A 22,943-nucleotide genomic window follows, 5' to 3' on the forward strand; every position below is an offset into this window, starting at 1 on the left:
GGAGGCTTTTTGGAAGGTTGGTGAAGAGTCTATGGGCATCTCGGAAGTATGCTGGGAAGCCCTTGTCAAGCGCAACCCCTAGAAAGGGGCAGTCTCAGAGACCTGAGGGCTCTGGACTTGCCCGTAGCAGTGGGTGAGATGACAGCAGTACAAGGGAGAGAGTGGGCGTTGCTGACCGAGGGAGCAGGCCGCCAGGCCCTAGCCTGTTTCTAAAGGGCAGTGCTGAGAGTGGCCAGGTGGGGCCTGAGCCTTAGCCACTAGGAACTGTTTCTCTTGAATATCTTCAAGGCCTAGCCCAGGCTGACCTCTGACCATGCTGCTGCCTCTCCGATGTCCCTCCTTAGTGCCCCCTCCCACCTCGCCACTGCAAGACCCTTCCTTTTAGACCCCTGCATGACTTCCCAGCTCAGGGTAGCCTGACAGCCCCTTACTAACTTGCATTGCCACCCTCCCACTTGAGCAGGAACTGCCCACAGCTGGGCCATGGGACCATCAGGCAGCTCTGGCCAAAGGGCCCCTGAGGCCTGCCTGCACTCCCACCCCTCCCCTCACTACAGCCCCTCCTTCCCTCCTCCACCCCCTCTCCCTTTCTTCTCCCTTCATTCACCCTGCCTCTCCTCCACCTCCTTATCCTTTTTTTTTTGTTTTCTCCTCTTCCCACTGAGTTTTTATGAGAAAAACTAATCCTTTTTAAAAAAAATTATTGTTATTCAATTACAGTTGTATGCCTTTTCTCCCCATCCCTCCACCCCACCCCAGACAAACACACCTCCCTCCCTCACCTCCACCCCCCGCCTTGATTTTGTCCCTGTGTCCTTTATAGTAGTTCCTGTAATCCCCTATCCTCACTGTCCCCTCCCCACTCCCCCCTGGCTATTGTTAGATTGTTCTTAACTTCAATGTCTCTGGTTATATTTTGTTTGCTTTTTTCTTCTGTTGATTATGTTCCAGTTAAAGGTGAGATCATATGGTATTTGTCCCTCACCATCTGGCTTATTTCACTTAGCATAATGCTCTCCAGTTCCATCCATGCTGTTGCAAAGGGTATAAACTCCTTCTTTCTCTCTGCTGCATAGAATTCCATTGTGTATATCCTTTTTTCCTCTCTCCCTCTCTCTCTCATTTTCTTTTTTTCTTCCTTCCTTTATTTCTTTCTCTCTCTTTCTTCCTTCCTTCCTTCCTTCCTTCCTTCCTTCCTTCCTCTCTTTCTCTTTCTTTCTTTTGCTTTGGCCATCAAAAAATAGACATTTGAATGGAATTCAAATTGAGTGTGAATTACCCTAAAAATAAAAATTTATCCATTAATTAACATTATAGAATTCATCATAGTGAGGTCTGACTTTCATTATAACATATCCACTTCAATGTTTTCCTTTTTAATTTTCCTTTTTTTATTTCCTTTAGTTATTTTATAGTAAGTAAAATAATTGAAGATATTTAATGCAATATTAAGTTTATGAGGTTAAAAAACTTTTTCATCAGATTTAGAAAATGCATTGTCTTCTTGATTTATCTTTCTTACTGTATAGTAAGGTAATCATATACCTATTAGGTTATTAATTATCTCATAAAGAGTTATAGAATATTAAAAATTAAGCTAACAATGCACATGAACTAACAATATGACATTTTAAATATTTTTAAGTCTATATAATTTTCATGATATGCAAAGTGATGATATTAATGTGTTTATTAATAGGATATATACTAGTGAAATAAAATCAAATGGTAAATATTTCTTGACTATGCAGTATACTACCAATTTATTTATATTTGTAAGATAGTAAACTGGAGAATTTTGTTTGGGCTATATGAAAAGTATTTTCAGAGTATAAGCACTCAGCTCCACATATTCCATAAGAAAAATGAGATTGGAAAAAAAGCTTTATTAGGAAAAATGATCAGTTGTTTCATATGTGTTCTTTTATATGATACCCTAACCCTAACCCATATAGCTATATAGATATATAGGTATATGGCTAAACAAGAATCTCAAAGGATAAATTAACTGGCTTTCAGCATAAACCTTAGACTTGCAGGGCTCAATGAAATATTTTCACTCCAAGCTTCTCATATATATTTAACCAAAAATAAGAGAGAAAGAGTCTTCTGCTTTCCCAAGTGTGTGTATGTATATCAATGTCCTGTACATTGCTCTGTTGTTCATCTGCCTTCCCCTATAAAATGAAGACAAAGTATGGGTTATTCTATTCCTTCCCCACTACTACCAAGAGAATTTGAACATCATTCACAATGAAAGCAGGGAAATCTGCATTTAATGAACACAATAAATTATAACAATTGTAATAATAGCTAAGACTAACATCGACAGATATAACATGTTATTTCGTATTTGTATTTGCTATGCCACACCTGATAGAGTAATAAACAGGAAGTTTACTCATTCCAGAAAGTGAGAGGTATTTAATTCCATTCTCAAAAATGAGAGGGGGAGATGGGGTTTTATATAGAAATATATTAAATGTCTTATAGTGTTCTAGATTTTTCATGGTACTGATTATTTATTTCCTTCTCTGTAACATCTCAACCCCTTGCCATATGATCACCAGTTCTTCTCTGAGAGGAACCTTTTCCACCCCATTGCTATTATATTTTGGCATGTGACTTGATTTGGCCAGTAAAATATGGATAAAACAGAATCATGTTTCAGAAGTTACCCATCTTTGCATAGTTCCATCCTAAGAGCATCTTAATGCTAAATAAAGATAGATTCTTCAGTCTGCACTGTGCTATGACTAGAGAACAGGCAACCTATACTTTACAAGTTGTTGTAAGCCACTGTGGAGTTTTATTTTTTTAACTGAAGGTAGGAAGATTAACCTGTTTTTGAAGTAATCAGAAAAATGTGAAAAACTAGGCCTTCCTCTATTTCTGAGGGTGGTGACAAACAGTGCTTCCCCACCATCTCTGCTGTATCTGTCCCCTGAGATCACTGGTAACACCAGTATCTTACAAATGAAGACTTAGTTACTCTGAAGAAAAACAACTTCCTAATGATGCTGAGCTCTAAAACAGGAAATAAAAGTTGTAACAGAGATTTATGGTTACATATTTAAGCAAGAGTGCAAGCAAGATTATTAACCATCTCAGCTTTCTGGGAAAAAATCACAGCAAAAAATAAGAAGACTTCCTTAAAGAGCCTGGGGAATACATGGAGAAATAAAATGTGCAAAGAGAACCAGAAAATAGGAACACTAGTCAAGGACTGGAATATGTGAAGTCAACAGCCAACATACTGAAGCTGGGTTTAGATGCCAAAGAAAACAACAAAAGCTGTGAAACTGTTATCATGGTTCACTTATATGACAAGGAGAATTGTAATACCAGTAGCAAAAATAATCATCAGCAAACTTAGTCAATATATTACTAAACATACTTCACAGGAAATCATTGTTACCTCTTAGTTTAGTGTCCTAATTCTTTGCTAAATAACTTGCATTTAATAATTGACAGATAATTGTCCCATTGTGTTCTGTAATATATTTGGAGTAAACAGCTAGAAAGCCTCTTAGACCCGTAAAGAAACAAGTAAAACCAAACTTAAATTTAAAAAAAAGAAAACATTAGTCTGGAAATTTAACTCCAAAAAAAAGAACATACTTTGAGGAAAAGTAGATTTATTTGCCTCCTCTGTTAGTTTCCTATTGCTGCAGTAATAATTACCACACACTTGATGGCTTAAAGCAGCACAGACTTAGTGTCTTTCTGTTTTGTAGGTCAGTAGTTTTGATAAGGTTATCACTACACTGAAATCAAGGGGTTAGCAGGGCTTTGTTTCTTTCTGGAGGCTCGAGGGTCGAATCTGTTTCCTTCCCACTTGAGTTAACAGAATTCAGTTCCTTGTGCTACGAGACTGAGCCCCATTCCCAGTTTCTATAGGATACCCACATTCCTTGGCTCACAGCCTATTGCCTTCACCTGAAAAAGCAGCAATGGAAGGCTGATTTTTTTATGGAGCTTCCTTGTTCTTCAGTCTCTTTACTCTAACCCAGTTGGGAAGATTCTTTATGTTTAAGGAATTGTGTGATAGATTGATTTTTCTTGGATAACCTCTGATAATCTTACCATGTCAATGTCTGTAACCTTAATTGTATCTGCAAACTCCTTTTGCCATGTAACATAATCTAGTCACAATTTCAGGTGATTAGGAGGTATACAACTTTGCAGGAATATTATTGTGCCTACCACATATATCAAATGGCCAATCCAGCATTCATAAACAAAAGAATAAGGGGGGAAATAGATATAATTAAGACAGCATTTAGGAATAGGAATTGACTCTTGCCTACATCGCAGGGAACAAGAAATGCCCACATGAAGTTGTCATGGTTTGGAGGTAAAAAAAATCCCTAGGTTGCAAAGGCAGAAGATTGACAGACCCACCTGTACTTACATTACACTTTTCCCATAGCTGCCTACAGCATACAGGACCCAAAACTCACATTTCAGACTTCAGAATTTTTATCAGCCTCTGTCCTACTGTTTCTCTAAGTTTCATTTCTCGATCATCTACAATAGGAAGACTTGGAGTGATTCAATGAGAATTTGGGGAGGATGGCCTCACTAACTATTTTTCTATGAAATTATATTTATTTTTACAGAGAGAGGAAGTGAGAGAGAAAGAGAAAGAGAGAAACATTGATGTGAGAGAGAAATATCTGCACCCCACCCAGGGGGCAAACCCACAACCCAGGCACTCCCCAGGCATGTGCTCTGACCAGGAATCAAACTAGCCACCCTTTCCCGAGCCACACCTGTCAGTGCTAGTTACCTCTATTTTTTCCTTTTTAATTTTATGTACCTTTATATCGAGGGGAAGGGAGGGAGAGAGAGAGGGAGAGAAACATCACTGAGTGGTTGCCTCTCTAGTACCCCCTACTGGGGACCTAGCCTGCAACTCAGCATGTGCCTTGACCTGGAATCAAACAGGTGACCCTTCGGTTTTCAGGCTGGCACTCTGTCCACTGAGCTACACAAGCCAGGGCTACTTACCTTTATTTGTAACAAGCTTCCAAAGTGATTCTTATTCATAAAATTTAAAAATTAAAAAATAATTAAAAAATTTAAAAACAGAATTTTTTACAAACCCTTAAAAGTTACTCAATGAAATAAATCAGGAGAGATCAAAATGCCACAGGAAGTGAATATACTTATATTTACTAATTATCTTTTTTAAAAAAAATTCACTGTCTAAAAGACAAACAAATAATATTCTAACAAAGAATTCAAACTATTTCTGTTTTCCATATACAGAAGACTAAATATTTTATTTTGTGAAGTTAAATAGACTGACCTAATATAAACTACAATATAGTTAGTACTCTTGAAATTTTATTACTGGAGACAAGTCAAATGACTACCAATTATTATAATTTATCATTTTCAATTAAAAGAATCTGTTAATTTAATAATAATTTGGAGCAATTGTTTAATCTGTATTTGGACATCTAGTAGGGATATAATACTTTAATTTTTGTATTAATCTCATATTGATACCTCTCATCCTAAATAAATAAAGAATTTAAGGTTTTGTGGAGGGAACAACAATTTTCATTCACATTACTTTAAATTAGAACAAAATGGTTCTTTCATATTTCATATCTTTATTGAATGATGTAAAAATCATGTGCATAAAAATGTTTTCAAAGATCTATTTATTTTTACTAATTTCTTAAATAATTAATGGTTATAACTAAACTCTCACTTTGGAAACTGCAATAACATTTCACAACTATCAGATCAGAGGACTTTAGTTTTTAATTGTAAGTAAACACCAAAGTATAATGAATTATTTGGTTTGCAGAGGCAACATAAACTAAATTTAACTGCATGACAATTAGCTTACTCATCTTTCTTCCATATTCCCATACAAACAGAACAGTTTTAAGGACACTCAAAAAGCAGTAACAAATTTTCAATACCATTTTTCTATGCTGATAGTAAAAAAAATCTAATTAATTCAAGCTTGCTGCAGAATCTTCACAGAAAAATTCTAAACAGGGTGTTAATACACAAATGTCTAGCCTTGTAAAAGTGTCAGTGTGATCTATATATATGCACATTGCAGGTTCGGGAAAACTGTGAAGAAGGCCGCACACGTGGGCCTTTACTCACCCTGTAAATCACTCCCGCTGCATTTGCTAGACCATAATGGAACTCAAATGAATGCGTGGTAGCAGAAAGCATGAAGGTTTGTGAAAGAAAGATACAAGGGAAACTGCATAGACTAAGACTATCACAGACAGTATGAAACAATAAATTTTAATTTTAATTTTTTATTGTTATTCAATTACAGTTGTGTGCCTTTTCTCCCCATCCCTCCACCCCACCCCAGCCAAACCCACCTCCCTCCCCACCCTCCCCTTTGATTTTGTCCATGTGTCCTTTATAGTAGTTCCTGTAATCCTCTCCTCACTGTCCCCTCCCCACTCCCCCCTGTCCATTGTTAGATTGTTCCTAACTTCAATGTTTCTGGTTATATTTTGTTTCCTTTTTTTTTTTTTCTATTTATTATGTTCCAGTTAAAGGTGAAATCATATGGTATTTGTCCCTCACCGCCTGGCTTATTTCACTTAGCATAATGCTCTCCAGTTCCATCCATGCTGTTGCAAAGGGTATAAGCTCCTTCTTTCTCTCTGCTGCGTAGAATTCCATTGTGTAAATATACCATAGTTTTTGGATCCACTCATTTGCTGATGGGCACTTAGGTTGCTTCCAGTACTTGGCTATTGTAAATTGTGCTGCTATGAACATTGGGGTGCACAGGTTCTTTTGGATTGGTGTTTCAGGGTTCTTAGGGTATAATCCCAGCAGCGGAATTGCTGGGTAAAAGGGCAGTTCCATTTTTGGTTTTCTGAGGAAATTCCATACTGTTTTCCACAGTGGCCTCACCAGTCTGCATTCCCACCAACAGTGCACTAGGGTTCCCTTTTCTCCGCATCCTCTCCAACATTTGTTTGTGGATTTGTTTATGTTGGCCACTCTGACTGGTGTGAGATGGTACCTCATTGTGGTTTTAATTTGCATCTCTCTGATGGCTAGTGATGCTGAGCATCTTTTCATATGTCTCTGGGCCCTCTGTATGTCTTCCTTGGAGAAGTGTCTGTTCAAGTCCTTTGCCCATTTTTTAATTGGGTTGTTTGTCTTCCTGGAGTGGAGTCCTGTGAGTTCTTTATATATTTTGGAGATCAGGCCGTTGTCTGAGGTATCATTAGCAAATATGTTTTCCCATACTGTTGGTTCTCTTTGTAATTTGGTGCTGTTTTCTTTAGCCATGCAGAAGCTTTTTATTTTGATGAGGCCCCATTTGTTTATTCTTTCCTTTATGTCCCTTGCTTTAGGGGACATGTCTGTGAGGATGTTGCTGCATGGAATGTCTGAGATTTTCCTGCCAATGTTTTCCTCTAGGACTTTTATGTTGTTACGACTTATATTTAAGTCTTTTACCCATCTTGAGTTTATTTTTGTGTATGGCGTAAGTTGGTGATCAAGTTTCATTTTGTTGCATGCACGTAGCTGTCCAGATCTCCCAACACCATCTGTTGAAGAGGCTGTTTTTGCTCCATTTTATGCTCCTGCCTCCTTTGTCAAATATTAATTGACCATAAAGACTTGAGTTTATTTCTGTGCTCTCTGTTCTGTTCCATTGGTCTATGTGCCTATTTCTATGCCAGTGCCAGGCTGTTTTGATGACAGTGGCCTTGTAATACAGTTTGATATCAGGTATTGTGATCCCTCCTGCTTTGTTCTTCTTTCTTAAAATTGCTGCAGCTATTCGGGGTTTATTGTTCCATATATATTTCTGAAATGTTTGCTCTTGAACCAAATAGCAAATATTAAAATGGTAAGATTCTAGAGGAGGAGGTGAGAAAGAGAAAATATAATCAGGAAACACTCTATGTCAAATGTCACCATTTTAAAACCTTCCAAGTTTTTACATCAGGTTTGTGGGAAAGAGGGTATTCAAATACATTTGTACAGTGCTAAATTTAATAAAGATCTTATTTTTAAGATAATTACTTTACTTCTCCAATAGATAAATAAAATGTATATAAATCTTACCAAGTAACAGTATTATCTTACCTAAATTTTCACTTCACAAGATACACACTTACTTAGTACCATCTCTATATTGAAAATATTGCCATGCATATGATCAGGAAGTGTGAAACTATGGGAATTAGTAAATGCTTGTAAATGCATGTAATTAGTAAATGCATGTAATTAGGACACCATGTGAAACCAGGAATTTTGAAGAAGAAAAGGGTTCGAGGCTAGATGCCCTCCACAGACCCAGGGAGATAATGAGCTGTTTCTGGAAGCAAGTTTTCAACCCAGAGAATTCCAGGCTATAGATGCAGATCAGGCACCTAAGTTTTTAATGGCCAGCACAGTGAACAATCCCTTTGAATCTGACATATAGATATTTTGGTTTTAAGGATAGAATTAACTAACAGGCATATCTCTTTGTTCTTACATGTGGGCATAAGTCACCTGGTAAAATAACTAAAAGGTATAATTTTAGGGAGCATGAAAAACTTGGAGAACACAAAAGACTCATGCTTTAATACCTGCCCATTATGTAAAGGCTATGTTTGCAAGGATGTCATTATTCTCTCAGTGTCTGAGATTCCTAACTATAAATGTGGATGACACTGTTCTGTCAACCTCACTGTAATGGACACTTTTGTTTTTCTACCCAGACACTTTCAGATTGATTGTAGCATTTCCATATTCAATTCTTCTGACTTTCATGCTCTTTTGTTTTTTGGGGGGGGTTTGTCTACAGGTGTAACTCTTTAGAAAACTTATCTTGATCTCTTAGAGACCAAAAAGAGCCAAAATGTGGGGTGATGGACCTTAAAAGATAAAGTCCATCACCCCACATGAACAATCCTAGCATCCCTGAGCTGAGAACTGATGGGTATAGTAACATGAAACTCAGCTTACATGCCCTTAGTTTAGACAGATTGTGAGCATAATCTTCTCTGAGGCTAGAATTTTCCAGATGCTATCAGGCTGAAGGTGCATTCCATGAGATTTTTCCTTAAATTGTTCCCATGTCTTATTCCTTGACTTTTTCTCTCTGTCCTATTTCCTCTGCTCCTTCACTGGATTTGTCTGGGAGCACTCCCCTAACAAATCATGTGCACAGGAGCCTTTGCCTTAAGGTCTTATTAGGGACCTCAACCTAAGACACTTAAAATGCTGAGTTTTAACATGACTACATTTAAACATGGAAACATTTAATATTAGATATACCCTCCCCCAACCCTAGGACTCCATATGTTCTACTTGTTCCAAAAAAGAAATAAAATGTATAACTTCATACTATCTCTCTTAAAACTGGATAATATATTTTTACTTATATTTATTTGTTTGTTTTAATGGACTTTGATGAGTCCTCTATCACTTATAACAGCAGTCCGCATCCTTTCTGGAACCAGGGACCTACTTAGTAGAAAAAGGGGCAGGGGGAAGCAGAGCTCTGCTGTAATGGGGGTGAGATGTCAGGAGGTGGAGCTCAGGAGAGCTTTGCCCCCCTCAGCAGGTTCTTAACATGTCCTGGACTGGTCCCCAGACTTGGGGTTGGGGAATCTCTGACATATAAGATAATGAAAGTTCTTAAAACTGTAAATCAAAATACAACAGTAAGGAATGTCTTTTACTTAGTAATATGTGTTTAAGTTTTTTCCACATCTTTTAATTGCTTGATAGCTCATTTCTTTTTTAGAGCTGAATAATAATCCATTGTCTGGATATCTCACAATTTATTTATATCTTCTCTTACTGAAGAACATCTTGGGTGCTTGCAAGTTTTGACACTTAAAGCTGGAATGAACATCTGTGCACAGGTTTTGTATGAGTGCAATTGCTCAAACATGTGGTAAGGGTATGTTTAATCTTGTAAGAAACCTCCAAACTGTTTTCCAAAGTGGTTGTACTATTTTGCATTCCCACCAACAATAAATGAGAGTTCCTGTTTCACATCCTCACCAGCATTTGGTGTTGTCAGTGTTCCAGATTTTGGCCATTCACATAGGCGTATTGCTATGTCTTTGTCTTAATTTGCATTTCTCTGATGACATATGACATGGTTCACCTTTCCATATCTTCTTATGCCATCTGTATATCACTTATAGTGAGGTGTATATTGAGGTCTTCGGCCCATTTTTTATTGGGTTGTTTGTTTTCTTGTTTTAGTTAAAAGAGGGGTTTTTTTCTTTATTTTTTATAGTAGGACTTTATCAAATCTGTCTTTCCCGAATACTTTCTCCCAGTCTGTGGCTTGTCTTCTTATTCTCTTGAGATTGTACCTCACATAACAGAAGTTTTCATTTTAATGAAGTCTAGCTTATTGATTATTTCTTCCATAGATCATGCTTTGATGTTGTATCTAAAAAGGCATCCCAATGTCCGAGGTCGTCTAGATTTTCTCTTATGTCATCTTCCAGGAGATTTATAGTTTTGCTCCTGAGAAAACATATAAACCATGGTTTCTGCAGCTAAATGCTTACTCCAATAATTGTAGATATTTCCAAAACAAAATAGATAAGAAGTGTGAGAATAGTCCTGAATTATGTGATACAAATAATAATTCTCATATTTACTTGATGAAAATTAATAATGAGGCTTGGCCTTCAAGACACAGTTGTCATACATCTGTCCACAAGGAATTATACAGAGAATGAAGAACTGATATTCCCATATTCTACACAACTCCACCATTGAATTACTATGAAGAAACTTTCAACTTTCTGAAGCTCTGGGGTGTATGGTAATATATTATGTCATAGAAGAAGTACCAAACAACAACAAAAAAAACATACTTGGGACAACACTCTGCTATTTTGGTCAGCAATTTTAAAAGGAAACTACTAAAACATGTTGAAATATATTTTAAAACAAATTGACAAGAAATGGGTAAAATATGCAGAGATTAAGAAAAGCTTCTCTCAAAATATGAATTTTTTTTTTTACTGATTGCCACATACAAAGTTGTTGAGTGTATTTCTATTTGACTCCTAATGAATGTTTCCAGTGATCTGTAGAAAATGACAAGTATTTTTATCTTTTTAAAAATAAAAACATTTTCAACAATCCTTTCCATATATAACTAAAAAGTCTTGGAAAAAAACATGCATCAATTCTATGTAGGCTTTTAAAATAATTGCAAGGAATTTAAGTAAGGTCCTGTGAGTGTTAATACTAACATTCATCATTGAGAGGGCAAGGGCAGAATCTCACAGCACAGAGAATAGATAGTTGTGTTATTAAGTAAGTACTTTTAAAATGGGAAATAATTGGAAAAAATTCAAGTGAATTACTGGTAAATTATTAAACTAATGAGACTCTAAATTGCCAACTGGCCCAATTCTTGAAATATAAGTATATACAGCTATATTGAGGAAATGGTCGGCCATGAGTAATATTATGTGAGTGAATTAAAAAGTTTCTATCTAAACTAGATATCTGCTTTCTTAACTGTTTATCTCCTTATATTTCAGTGGAATAGTGAGACACTTATGCAACTCAATTCAGTTAATACATTATTACACAAATGGTCCTAATTAACACATTGGTGTGACTTAGAATGCAATGACAAATATGATTGAATTTTCTAGCTTTATAAGCTTATATCAGAACTTTCTCTAAATATTCTTATTATAAGTTATAAAACAATCTAATAAACTATAAAAACAGAGCTGGGAATATCTACATGAAAATCATGAAAAACTGTCACATTTCAGATAACCATCATCATAAATATGTAATTTCAAAAAAAAATAGAAGTGGTACCATCTAATGATCACATGGAATAATTATTATGCTTTAAGGAAAACAATAAGAGTGCACCAGGATTCTCTTTCCCCACACTTTCACTAGCACTTGTTCTTTGTTGATTTGTTAATGATGGTAGTTCTGACTCATGTGAACTAGTATCTCACTGCAGTTTTAATTTACACCTCTCTAAACTTCCAGCCAAGATGGAGGCATAGGTAGACACACTGTGCCTCCTAACACAACCAAAAGAAGGACAACAACAATTCTAAAAACAAAAAACAACCAGAACTAATAGAAAATTGAACTGTATGGAAGTCAGACAATCAAGGAGTTAAAGAAGAAACACTCAACCAGACCAGTAGGAGGGGCAAAGATGGGCAGCCATGGAGAGAGCACTTGCTGCAAGGCAGTGGCTGGAGAACCAGGATGGGCAAGGCAGCAGCTGGTGGACAGGCCAGTCCCAAATTTGAGTGCAGGTAAACTGGGAGGAACAACTGGGGAGTGAGATAGACTGTGCAATCCAGGGTTCCAGTACCAGGAAATAAAGGCTCAAAGCTTTTGACTGAAAACACCTGTGGGGGTTAAGGCAGCAGTGGGAGAAACTCCAAGCTTCATAGGAGAGTTCCCTAGAGAGACCCACAGTGTCCTAGAATGTACACAAACCCACCCACCCGGGAATCAGCACCAGAAGGGCCTAATTTGATTGTGGGTAATGGAGGAAGTGACTGAAAACTGGCAGAGAGCTGAGCAAGCAGCACTGTTCCCTCTAAGACCCCTCCCCCATAGACAGTGGTGGGTTGCCCCACCCAGGTGACACCTAAGCCTCCTGCCCTTACTACATAACAGGCACTCCAAGACAAAAAAAAGTGGCCCAAATGAAAGAACAGATCAAAGCTCCAGAAAAAAATATAACTAAGCAATGGAAAGATAGCCAACCTATCAGATGCAGAGTTGAAAACACTGGTGATCAGGATGCTTACAGAAATGGCTGAATATGGTTGCAAAATAGAGGAAAAAAATGAAGGCTATGAAAAATGAAATGAAGGAAAATGTACAGGGAACCAATAGTAATGGGAAGGAAACCAGGACTCCAATCAACAGTGTGGACCAGAAGGAAGAATGAAACATTTAATGAGAACAGAATAAAGAAATAAGAGTTCAAAAAAATGAGGACAGGGTTAGGAACATCCAGGACATCTTTAAACATTCCAACATCCAAATCATAGGGGTGCCAGAAGGAGAAGAAAAAGAGCAAGAATTTGAAAACTTATTTGAAAACGTAATTAAAGAGAACTTCCCCGATCTGGCAAAGGAAATAGACTTCCAGGAAGTCCAGGAAGTTCAGAGAGTCCCAAAAAAGTTGGACCCAAGGAAGCACACACCAAGGCATATCATAATTACATTAGCCAAGATTAAAGAGAAGGAGAGAATCTTAAAAACAACAAGAGAAAAGGAGACAGTAACCTACAAAGGAGTGCCCATAAGACTTTCAGCTGATTTCTCAAAAGAGGCCTTACAGGCAAGAAGGGGATGGAAAGAACTATTCCAAGTCAGGAAAGGCAAGGACCTCCATCCAAGATTACTGTATCCAGAAAAGCTATCATTTAGAATGGAAGGGCAGATAAAGTGCTTCCCAGATAAGGTCAAGTTAAAGGAGTTCATCATCCCCAAGCAGTTATTATATGAAATGTTAAAGGGACTTATCTAAGAAAAAGAAGATAAAAAATATGAACAGTAAAATGACAACAGACTCACAGTTATTAACAACCGCACCTAAAACAAAAACAAAAACAAATTAAGCAAACAACCAGAACAGGAACAGAATCACAGAAATGGAGATCACATGGAGGGTTATCTGTGGGGGAGTGGGAGGGGATAGTGGGGAAAAGGTAGAGAGAATAAGTAACATAAATGGTAGGTAGGTAGAAAATAGGGAGAGATTAAGAATGGTATAGGAAATATAGAAGCCAAAGAAATTATATGTATGACCCATGGACATGAACTAAAGGGGGGGAATGGTGGTGGGAGGGGGTGGGCAGGGTGGAGGGGAATAAAGGAGGGAAATGGGAGAGCTGTAATAGCATAATCAATAAAATACATTAAAAAAATAATAATTTGCATCTGTCTGATGGCTAGTGATGTTGAGCATCCATTCATAGGTTTCTGGGCCCTCTGCATGTCCTCCTGAAACCAGGGAATATTATGCTAAGTGAAATAAGCCAGGCCTCAAAGACAAGTACTATATGATCTCACCTATAAGTGGAACCTAATAAACAAAACAAACATATGAGCAAAATAGAACCAGAGACACAGAAATAAGGAACAAACTGAAAGTGACCAGAGGGGAGGAGGAAGGAGGATAATGGGGAGGAAAAGGGGAAGAGTCTCATCAAGGAACGTGTACAAAGAACCCTTGGTAATGGACAACCATGGCTGGGGTGGGGATTGACTGCAGGAGCAAGGGTGGGCAGGGCAGGTGGTCACAACAGGGAAAAATTGGGACAACTGTAATTGAACAACAATTAAAAAAAGGAAAACCACTGTCTGTTCAATTGACTAAAAAGAGAATTCTGAGAAAATATGGAAAGCAAAATATTTTATACAGTTTCATATCCTCCAAAAATTACAATAGAGATGGATACATATAACATTTTTTATAAGTTCATATAATAATTAAAAATTAGAGCAGCATAATATCTAACTATAAAGGTATGGTTGTAGGTACTAAATAATCTACTTTGTTTATAAAAGGGAAGATACATATCAACCTCTGAAATGACTAAAATATTATTGGACTTACAGAATATATATTATTCTTAAATAATCTATCTCAGACATTTTTCTGGTACCATATTCACTTCTTTTCCATTGTCCATAATATCCTCTCAAAAGATTTACTCAAGAGTACCATCAACAGTCTAGAACCCTAAATATACTGGCTTTCGTTTCTACAAGTCCCTTTTGTTTTACTTTGATTTTTATTTCATCCCCTTGTAAAAATTCTGTATTGGCTACTTTGGATTTGGTGGAAAAACAGATAAAGCATATGAAAATGGTGACTATAGGTATGTATTACCTACTATACATTACCCCTATCCAAGACAACAGTAAATATTACCTCAAGCCTGCACCACTCCAGTATTGAATTTTTGACACTAAAAAGGACCTTACAATTTTCTTACTCTTCTTCAGTCAAGCAAATAAGAAATAAATGGTTTTGTGGAAATGAATCAGGTAGATCACTCCAAACCATTCTTATGGGAAGCATATCATATGAGAATATATTTGTAAATGATAACTGAATTTAGAAAAATCTCAGTGAGATGCAACTAAATACAGATTGGCAGTTTAATGATCTCAGAAAACATAACAAAGAACAAAATGAGTACTTTACCAAAGAGATTTAAACTTTAAAGAAAGAACAAGATTCAAATTCTGAAGATAAATAGCTCAACAAAAAAATATAAAGAATAAACTAGTGAGCATAGGAAAGGACCAGATGGAGGAAAAGATTACTGATATCAAAGATCAAAAGTAATCCAGAAATGATACAGAGGGAAGAAGTGAGAGACTTGAGCATTAAAAAGTATGAGGTAACTATATGCAAGCTGACTCCATCAGAAAGAGCAATATGGGAATAATAGACATACCAGGAGAACAGAGGGAGAAGGGAACTAAGAGCCTATTCAAACAAATAGGTTATGACAACTTCCCAAACCTATGGAAAAATCTAGCTCATTGAATCCAAGAAGCAAACTGAATACTTAATTACCTCAATACAAAAAGGCTTTCTCCAAGGTACATTGTATTATAAAATTCTCAAAAATTAATAACTAAAAAAGAATTCTCAAGGCTGCCAGAAGGCAAAAAAAAGTAACCTGTAAAGGAAAGCCTACTGGGTTATTATCAAACTTCTCAGCAGACACTCAGCAAGACACTAATTTAATCAAGTATTCAAACTACTAAAAGAATGAAATGGCCAGCCAAGAACACTATATCCAGCAATGTTACCTTTTAGATATGAAGGAGTAGTTAGGACTTTAACAGACATACAGAGCTGAGAAAATTTATCACCAGAAGACCTCAACTGCAGGAAATACCCAAGGTGTTCTTCTACCTGAAACAAAAAAGATCACAAAACTGAGTAAGATCACCAGCGAACTTACAGCATAGAGATGGATAATTTGTGACAACAAAAACATAAAAGGAAAGGGGATAAAGGTTAGAATCTGCAAAGGAAAATGGAGATCAGATCCATTAAAAAGAGAAAAAAAAGACTACTGAATATATGAAACTTTGTTCTTCATAAGCCACACACACACACCCTAAAACTGGGACATATAACTTAAAAAAGAACAAAAAGAGGAAAGAGGTATGGAATATCACTAAACAAACAAACAAAAAATACAGAAACACAAAAGAAAAGAACCAGTGAAGACACAGATCTACCGGAAAACAGAAGTTAAAATGGCTATAGAAAATCCTAATACATCAATAATTACCCTAAATGTAACTGGACTGAACTGACCAATAAAAAGGTACATAATAGCAGATTGGATCAAAAAACAAAACCCAACCATATGGTGCCTTCTAAGCTGCAAAGGCAAAGGTAGGCTGAGAGTTAAAAAGTAAAAACAGGAAAAAAAAAAAAAAAAGATTCTCCAAGCAAAGTATCCACAGAAAAGCAGGTATAGCCATACTTGTATCTGACAAAATAGAGCTCAGGCTAATAAAGGTAATGAGACAAAATGGAAATTTTATGATAAAAGGAACACTATATTAAGAAGTCACAATACTTCTTAAATTTATGCTCTCAATCAGGGTGCATTAAAATATATAAAGCAACTACTAACAGGACCAAAGGGAGAAACTGACAAAATCACAATCACTATGATCTAAATATTCTATTGACAGCTCTAGGCAGGTCTCCAAACAGGAAATAAATAAGGAAATACCAACCTTAAATGATACATTACATCCAATGGACATAATTGACACGTACTGAGCATTTCCTTTCAAAACATCAGATTATACATTCTTTTCCCAAGCACGGGTACATTCTCAAGGATAGACCATATGCTGGATTACAAAACTAGCCTCAACAGATTTAAAAAGATTGAAATCATACCAAGCATATTCTCTGACTACAGTGCTTGCAATTAGAAAACAACTACAACAAGGAAGTAAACCCACAAATATGTGAAGATTCAACACCATGCTACTAGAAAATGACTGGGTCAAAGAAGAAATAAAAGGTGAGATCAACAGATATATAGAGACAAATGAGAATGACAATATGACATTTCAAAACTTCTGGATGCAGCAAAAGCAGTAATGAGAGAAGTTTATATCATTACAGGCCTATCTTAAGAAACAACAGAAATCCCAAGTAACCAACCTAATATTACATTTTAAACAACTAGAAAAAGAATAAAAGTGGCAAACAAAAGTCATCAGAAGAAAAGAAATAAAAATTAGAGCAGAATTGAATGAAATAGAGAACAAACAGACTATACAAAAATTAATACAACAAAGATCTGGCTCTTTGGAAAGATTTAAAAAACTGACAAACTCCTGGCAGACTTACTAAGTACAAAAGAGATAAGACTTATATAAACAAAATCAGAAATAAAAGAAATTACCACAAATATCACAGATATACAAAAGATTATACTAGAATAATATGAAAGACTATATGCCACCAAACAATAACCTAGAAGAAATGATTACATTCCTAAAAATATATAACATTTCTAGACTAAAACACAACAAATTGGAATATCTAAATAGACTCATCAACAGTGAAGAAACTGAAACAACCATCAAAAACCTTCCAAAAAATAAAAATGCAGGACCAAATGGCTTCACCACTGAATTCTACCAAACATTTGAGGAAGATTTAATAGTTATCATTCCTAAACTCTTCCATCAAATTGAAAGAAAGGTATTATTTCCTAACACATTTTATGAGGCCAATATAACTCTGATACAAAAACCTAGCAAGGATAACACAAAAATAGCAAACTACAGACCAATATATCTGATGAATTCAGATGCAGAAACAGTAGACAAAGGACTAGAGATAAAATACAGCAATACATTAAAAATAATATAGCATGATGAAATGGAGTATATTCCAGGGACACAAAATGGTTCAGCATCCACAAATTGATTAATGTAATATACCACATTAACAAATAAAGGGTAAAAATCATAAGATCTCATCAATAAATGCAGAAAAAGCATTTGCTAAGATACAACCATCATTTGTGATTAAAACGCTCAATAAAATGGGTATAGAAGAGAAGTACATCAACATAATAAAGACCATACATGACAAACTCTCAGCTAATATTATACTCAATGGTGAAAAACTGAAAGCTATTCCTCTAAGATCAGGAACAAGACAAGGATGTCCATTCCCACCATTTACATTCAACGTAGTTCTGGAAGTCCTAGCCAGAGCAACCAGGCAAGAGAAAGGAATAAAATGCATCCAAACTGGGAGTGAAGAAGTAAAAGTATCACTTCTTGCCGATGATGTAGTTATTTATATAGAGAACCTTGAAAACTCCACTAAAAAGATATATATATATATATATATATATATATATATATATATATATATTAGAAACAATAAACAAACACAATCAAGTTGCAGAATACATAATCCATGTAAAAAAATCCACGCATTTCTATAAATCCTTTATACTAGCAATAAAATTCCAGAAAAATAAATGACAAAAAACAGTTTCTTCTGCCATTGCAACAATAACAACAACAAAAAAAATCAAATACCTAGGAGTAAATTTAACAAAGGATGTGAAAGACTCATATACTGAAAACTACAAAGCATTATGAAAAGAGATTTAAAAAAATACAATGAAATGGAAATATATCCCATGTTAATGGATTGGAAGACTCAACATAGTTAAAATGCCCTATTACCCAAAGCAATCTATAGATTTATTGCAACCCCCATCAAAGTCCCAATACCATTTTTTAAAGAAATAGGATAAAAATGATCAGATTTGTATATAACCATAAAATGACCTCTAACAGCCAAAGAAATCCTGGGAAAAAGGAATGAAGCCAAAGGTATCACTCTCCCTGACTTCGAATTATACTATAGAGATATGATAATCAAAACAATGTGGTATTGGCAGGAAAATAGACACAGATCAATGGAAGAGAATTGAGAGCTCAGAAATAAAGCCACTCTTATATGGACAAATAGTTTTTGACAAAAGAGCAAAAATATACACAATGGAAAAAAGAAAGCCTCTTCAATAAATGGCACACAGAAAACTAGAAAACCACATACAAAAGAATTAAACTAGATTATAGTTTGTCCTCATATACACAAATAATTCTAAATGAATCAAAGACCTAAATGTAAGATCTTAAACAATAAATTACATAGAAGAAAGCATAAGTACTAAACTTATAGACCTTGGTCATAGAGAACATTTTATGAGTTTGACCCCAAAGGCAATGGCAGTAAATGCAAAAATAAATGAATGGAACTATATCTAACTAAAAAGCTTCCACACAACAAAAGAAACTGATAATAAAACAAAAAAGGCAACCAAACAAATGGAAGATGATAGTTGCAAACAAGAGCTCTGAACAAGTGGTTAATATCCAAAGTATATAAAGTACTCATGCAACTCAACACCAAAAGAACAAAACAAATAATCCAATTAAAAAGTGGGCAGAGAACCTGAACAGACACTTCTCCCAAGAAAATACACAAATGGGCAACAGATATATGGAAAGATGTTCAGCTTCACTAGCTCTTAGGGAAATAAATGCAAATCAAAACTACAATGAGATACCACCACACAGCTGTTAGAATGGCTATTATCAACAAGGCAAGTGTTGGAGAGGTTGTGGAGAAAAAGGAACCCTCATTTACTGCTGGGGGGAATATAAACTGGTACAGCCACTATGGAAAATGGTATGGCAGTTCCTAGATATATACACTCCTATGTTCATTCAGCATTGTTCACCATGGTCAAGATATGGAGTCAACCACGAAGTGTCCTTCGACAAAGGGTTGGATAAAGAAGATGTGGTCCACATATACAATGGAACACTGCTCAGTCATAGGAAAAGATGAAATACTGCCATTTGCGACAACATAGATGGACCCTGAGAAAATTGTGCTAAGTGAAATATGTCAGTCAGCAAAAACTAAGAACCATATGATTTCGTTCATATGTGGAATATAAAACTGACACTCATAGACACAGATAATATTATGGTGGTTACCAGAGAAAAGTTAGTGGAGGATAATAAAGGGGGAAGGGGGCCAAATATATGGTGACGGAAGATGATCTGAGCTTGGGTGTGGGCACACAATGCATTGTATAGATCACGTGTCGTAGCAATATAGACTTGAAATATATTTTATTAACCAATGTTACCCCAATAAATTTAATAAAAATTTAAAAGCAGAAGGTTCTCAATATACAACATTAAAATATGATAACCAATAAAATGGACTAAAATATAGAAACAGGACAATAAAAGATTATACATCCATTTACACATGTGCACACACAGAGACACACATATTGAGCATTACAACATATATAATTGCATTAAATATATTATTTTTGTATAAAACATGTATTATATATGAATGTAATATAATTTACCTCTGTTAGAAAAGAACATATTGACTTTTATAATCAGGGAAATAAAGCCCAGAAACATGAAGTGACTATTAAACCTTAGTCTTAATTGTGGCCACATTTGTTGGTCTCCAAACACGAAATTCTTTTTCCCAGCTTACATGATTTAACAGTGACTTTCTCCTCTATTTGTATGGTTTTACCTTTCTATTCTCCTTCTGTTGCAATGAATAGTGATTAAACTACATGTATGTTTTTGAAAACTTCTTCATATATTTGATTACAAAGTTTTCTAAGATTCAAAACTACCAAAGTATTGATAGAATTTTAGACCAAGGAGTATCAGGGGTGTCTAAACTTTTGGCATCCCTGGGACACATTGGAAGAGGAGTTGTTTGGGCCACACAATAAATATACAAACCCTAGCAAAAACTGATGAGCAAAAAAAAAAAAGGTTTTAAGTAAATTTATGATTTTGTGTTGGTCCGCATTCATAGCCATCCTGGGCCGCATGCACCCATGGGTCACAGGTTGGACATGCCTGGTAGATCATTAGAAGCATAAATAATCTCTTGATTATTAATTCTTCTATTATAAATCTCTTGATTTATAATTGAAGAAAAAAAAGACCAGAAATATTTTTCACCCAAATCACACAGATAGTGACAAAGTAGAAATTAGTGTCCTTGCTTCTCAATGTACTGTTTTGAGTTCTTTCACCTACATTGTTTTGAGACATCTGTCTTAAAATCAGTCTAATCCTTTTCAGGAACATGTGTAAAGGACACATGAACAAAACCAAAGGTGGGTAGGATCAAATGTGGGAAGTGGGGTGGCTGGGGCAGGGGGAGTGGTGGTGAGGGGAAATGGAGACAACTGTACTTGAACAACAATAAAAAATGTTAAAAAAATCAGTCTAATCCTTGCTACTATAAAAGCATAAATTGGGTTGACTGAAACTTTCAGGAAGTTTGATACCTTTAAAGTTGTTACATTAAATTATGTAAGCTCAGCCTGGTTGGTGTTAGTTACCACTGATTTACTGCAGTTTCTCTTAAATATTCCTTACCTTCTTTGTGTGCATGTAATATAGTTATTTTATAGTACCCTAAAGGATAAACAAGGAATCTGAGAATGATTCCAATATGGTAAGAATATTATCTTTTCATCTTTAACCAAAATATAAGCAATATATTATATAACTATGTTTTCTTTTAAATAACTATGGAACTACTAAGCTTGCACTTGTGAATCAAATGTAATTATATGGATATAATATATAATTTAGAAGATGGCTCATTAAAATTTGCTTTACTTGAATTTCCTTGATACAGCTTTTGAGAATTTATCACAATAGCCTCTCAATATTCCTGACAGTATGAAATGGTAGATTGTATCCTAAAGCAGGTTTTAGTACTTAGGTATAGTAAAAATATATCAAAATAACACTTCTTATATGCAATTTTCTCACATCAGCAATTGATTCAGTAATTTATTTTTAAATTCTTTTGTATGGCATGGATAATTTATCTAGCCCCTGAAGCAAAGATAGAATTGTCTTTTGTTTTTAACTTTGAAAATATAAGATAGTTAAAAATGGATATGTTAACATTTTTTATGAGCTTTAGAGTAACCAGGAAGATGACAAAAATAGTTTTTTGGAGCTCTAAGAAATAAATCACTTCTGTTAACAAAATTGTATAAAGATTCTATAACCTTTGTGACATAAGAGGGATTACATTTTCTAACATGAGCTATTTCTATACATTTTCTTTAAAATATAGTATTAAAATAACCACTCCTTTGAAGTTACAGGCTTATTTTCCTAAACTTATTTTTTCTAACATATTTTTAAAGCCAGTATTTGAGAGTATATAATTATCCTGTCATATTTTGTTCTCTGTATACATTTTTTAAAAATTCTACCTACAGAAATCCAAAATTTGGAGACAAATACTGTTAGTGTCTGCTATTTGTGTCTTCCATTCAGCAACAAGAAAAGATGACAGAAAATTCATAGGTGTTAGAAGACCGATAACAACCAAACAACTAAAACTCAGGGGGCAGTTGCTTTCTGCATCATGTTAAAAAAGGTGGATTACGTTACTTTACATTGACAAGGGACTTGACAGTTTATAAAGTATGTGCAGAGTATTATCACATTTAACTCTTATAACTACCAATGGCATATTTAATATTACTTTCTTCTGTTTAATATATGAGAACACTGGGGTTACAGAAGTTAAACAAATTGGCTAAGGTCTCCTAGATAGGACAGTGTTTTTTGACTGAGATGTTCACAACCCACAGGAAAGAGAGTAAACCCACAGCTACAGTGATGATGAGGCTGATGGTAAGGATTATTAGTGGACTGTTAAACTAGGAAAAACTTCAGAAATTGGAGGTCACAATAAAGTTGATCAGCTTTTAAAAAGGCAGTGAAGAGGAAGTAGAATAGAGTAAGAGGAGAAATTCAGAATTCAAAAATTCAGAGAATGA

This window comes from Desmodus rotundus, chromosome 13 (genome assembly GCF_022682495.2).
Source record: "Desmodus rotundus isolate HL8 chromosome 13, HLdesRot8A.1, whole genome shotgun sequence".
Classification (NCBI taxonomy): domain Eukaryota; kingdom Metazoa; phylum Chordata; class Mammalia; order Chiroptera; family Phyllostomidae; genus Desmodus; species Desmodus rotundus.